This window comes from Miscanthus floridulus, chromosome 8 (genome assembly GCF_019320115.1).
Source record: "Miscanthus floridulus cultivar M001 chromosome 8, ASM1932011v1, whole genome shotgun sequence".
In the NCBI taxonomy this organism is placed as follows: domain Eukaryota; kingdom Viridiplantae; phylum Streptophyta; class Magnoliopsida; order Poales; family Poaceae; genus Miscanthus; species Miscanthus floridulus.
This window is the reverse complement of record NC_089587.1, coordinates 135,719,748-135,724,207: the sequence shown is the minus strand read 5'-3', so window position 1 is coordinate 135,724,207 and position 4,460 is coordinate 135,719,748.

Genomic DNA, 4,460 nt, shown 5'->3' with positions numbered 1-4,460 from the left:
TGTCACTCTTATGCCCAATAAGATAATGCCTCCATATCTTCAAAGCATGAACCACTGCTGCTAACTCCAAGTCATGAGTAGGATAATTTAACTCATGCTTTCTCAACTACCGGGATGCATAAGCCACTACTCTGCCTTCTTGCATAAGAACACATCCAAGTCCTTGACAAGATGCATCACAATAGATTGAGAAGCTCTTGTTCAGATCTAGCAAAGTCAATACTAGGGTTGTAGTCAATCTCCTCTTCAACTCTTCAAAGTTAGTCTAGCACTTCTCGAACCACACAAACTTAGCATTTTTCTCCAACAAAGTTGTCATTGGCTTGGCAAGCTTAGAGAAACCTTCAATGAACCTTCTATAGTATCCAGCTAATCCCAAGAAAATACGAATCTATCCCACATCTGTTGGTGGCTTCCAATTCAATACATCTTTCACCTTACCTGGATCTACTGCAATTCAACCATTAGAGACAACATGGCCAAGGAAAGAAACTTCCTTCAACCAGAATTCACACTTGCTTCGCTTAGCATACAACTTGTGTTCCCTGAGCTTCTGCAAAACCAACCTCAGATGTTCAGCATGCTCTTCTTCTATTTTGGAGAATATCAATATATCATCGATGAACACCACCACAAACTTATCCAAAAACTCCATGAACACCTTGTTCATCATGTACATAAAGTAGGCAGGTGAATTGGTCAAACCAAATGACATAACAGTGTACTCATACAAACCATACCTCATAGTAAAAGCTGTCTTGGGTATGTCCGTTGCACGAATCCTCAATTGATGGTAGCCGGAACGAAGATCAATCTTAGAGAAAACACAAGCACCTCTCAACTGATCAAACAAGTTATCAATTCTTGGCAACAGATACTTGTTCTTGATAGTAACCTCATTGAGTGACCGATAATCAACACACATCCTCTGAGTACCATCCTTCTTATCAACAAATATAACCGGTGCTCCCCAAGGTGACGAGCTAGGACGAATAAAACCTTTCTCCTATAAATCCTTTATTTGTTTCTTAAGTTCTTCTAATTCATTAACCCCCATTCTATATGGACGTTTAGCTATAGGTGCAGTTCCAGGTAATAATTCAATAATAAACTCAATGTCACGATCAGGTGGCATACCTGGCAAATCATCGGGGAACACATCTAGAAATTCATCCACCACTAGGTCCTCGTTGCCGCTATCATCAAGCTGGTTCACTGTGGCTGTCGGCCATGCTTGTATTACAACATCAACATTGATTCTTTCTCCATTTGGTGCGGTCACAACGACTACCTTCTCTTTACATTGGATCATTGCCTGTTGTTGCTTCATCCAGTCCATACCCAGTATCACATCTATACCAGATGCTCTCAACACAATAGGGCTCACTTTGAACTCTACCCCCTTAAGAATAGACTAGTCGGAAGACAACGATATGAAGCTTGCATACTTCCACCCGGTGAGTTTACTAATATGGGGTTTTGCATGGCACATAATGGTATGCTATGATTTCTAACAAATACTTGTGATATGAATGAATGCGAAGCTCTAGAATCGAAAAGAATAGTGGCAGGGGTTGAGTTGACATTGAACGTACCAAGCATGACTTCTGGTTCAGCAAGCGCCGTCTCGGTAGACACATGGTTCATCCTCCCTATGTTGGGTGCTGGCTTCTGCAGCATTCCCTTCTGATTACTCTACTAACCCTAGGGTATCTGCTGATTCTGCTTCTTGGGGCAATGATTAGCATAATGCCCAACTTCTCCACAACGATAGCATATGTTGGGGTTACTAGGTGCACTTGTCTTCATGGGGGTGTTGTTGGGGGTTCCCTGTCGTGGTGTCTGTGGACCACTCTGCTGATGAGGGTGTTGATTGCTAACTTGCTGTTGGTTTGGGTTGTGCTAAGGATACTGACCACGATTCCACTGACTGGGTGGTCCCTAAAACCTCTGCTAGAAGCCTTGTTGAGGATTGGTACGCAGACAAGTATTGCTCCTAGAGGCCTATCGCTGAAGCCTCCTCTTCTTGGCCTCCATCTCCTTGCATTTGTTGTCAATAACAATAGCGCGATTCACTAGCGTCTGAAAGTTGGGGTATGTGTTTAACATAAGCTGGAGTTGCAGACCATCATACAGACCCTTGAGAAAATGGCGTTGCTTGTCAGCATCATTAGCAACTTTATTCGGAGCATATCATGACAACTGGTCAAACTTGTCATGGTCCTCAACGATGGGCATGGATCCCTACTTCAGAGCTCTGAATTCCTCCTGCTTGAGCTCTATCAGTCCCTCTGGTATGTGATAAGATCTAAAATTCTCTTTGAACTCCTACCAGGTGATAGGAGGAGCATTGGCAGGACATCCATACTCGAATGACTCCCACCAGTCCTGAGCTTCACCCTGGAGCTGTCCTGAAGCGTACAACACCTTCTGTTGATTATCACATTATGCTATGTTGAGTTGCCTCTCCACTGCATGAAGCCAATCATTTGCTTCCAGTGGATCAGTGGCATGAGAAAACACTAGGGGACGGCCCTTTAAGAATTCACCATGCTTATCATGTGGTGCTCCACCACCCTGTTGGTTCTACTGATTCTGCACCAATGCTTGCATGATCTACGTCTGTACTGCTAAGAGTTGCTCAATAGACAGTTGCGGTGGTGGTGGTGGATGTGGGGAAACACCTCCATGACCTCAGCCTCTTCCTCTTCCAGACATCTGTTACCAAATATTCAAAATTTATAAATTTCTAAGTTAGAATACATTCTGAAAATTTTCTGGACGAGTCTCAACATCAGCAGTTTTGTAAAACAGTCATATCTTGAGTTCTAGAAATCCAAATAGCGTGTACTTTATATGGTTGGAAAACTTATGAAATCTTCTACAACTTTTATTCAGATCACTTTCCCAGATTCTATCGTTAGATTACTCAAAAACAGGATACAATCGAAACTGTTCCCAGATTCCAGACTGTGCAGAAACTTTAACTTGAAACATGGATATCTCATGAACAAGATCAGATATGGGGGTGATTTTAATTGGCATTAAGATAAAGGCAGACTGCTCCGAAAAATAGATTCTGAGAGAACAAGATGTAACATACCCAACTATTCATTTATTGACCCAATCTTTAATATTCTTAACTATGGAACTTGTGGACATGCCCACAAAGTTCCAGCACACATTACAAAGATCCAACTCACACATAAACATAATAACAAATCAACTAAACACACCAATGTTCACACCGCACTAATAGACTCGACTAGACTCAACTTAACTCGTTCTACTATCGTGTTATAACATAAAGAGGGACTCCAACATCTATGGGCGATACTTATGGGGAAGCTCCTCATACATCTTTGGCAAATTGAGGCGCACCCTTTATTCGTCTATCACCTGCTAGTGCCTCTTGATAGTTTCCTACTGCGCCTTCAATTGATTCTCCAATCGGTGAATCTTTGACACAGACTCAAAGCTAAAGTGTACCATCGCTTCGGTGGTTGGATCCATGCCCTACGGGTCCATCATCGCCCATCCCAATTCTGGGTGTTGACGAGGGAGGAATCGATATTGATCATTCTTCATATCCTCGAATTGGTGACCATGGGGCCTATGCAAGCTTCAGCGGCTGCATCTTCTATGCCATCCTCCATGGTAGCACGGTGACCATGGTGCGCATAGTTTGAATCCAGCTGATATGCACCTTTCTGTTCATCCTTGATAGTGATTCACACCCTAGTCTTCCAATAAGTATCTTCAAGAGGGTGTGTATGTTCCTCGTAGATGTATTCCATAGCTACATCCCAGTCGCCGTAGTAGGTCTGAAGCATGCTCATAAGTCGGTGATGTGAAACAGAGGATTCACACCCTGGCTTATACCACACCTTTGTTGTCCACCCTAGTGGCAGGATCGGCTCATCTTCTTCAACAATGTCTTCCTCTTCATTTTCGGACAAGTCGACGACCTTAACTTCTTGAGGTTCCTCCTGAACGAGCTCAGGCGTAGATACTGGTGTAAGCAGATCGAATTCCTGTTCCTAGGGTTCTTCCTCCTCAGGCTCCATGGACAAACCTCAAGGCATCTACAGAATTAGACTTAGTTAGATTAGGTTAGAAGCAATAATTTTCATAATAGAATAAGGCAAAAGAAGCATAAACTTTGGCAAATATCAAGGGTGAGATAGAAAGCATGAAACAAGTGAAGCAAAAGAAGCTAAAAACAACCATTGTTAACTAGGCTTGCGTCCTACAGTCTACACAGCTCTGATACCAATCTGTCACACCTAATTTTAAGGATAAAATGGGGTGCAAAACCTTATGTGTGCCCAGAGATCAGTCACACACATAAGCCGACAAATTATGAATAGTATCATCACCAATATTTATTACATCACGAATAAGACAGAGTTATTACATAAACATAGCGAAGGTAATAAAAAGATCTCTCGTGGAAGCTC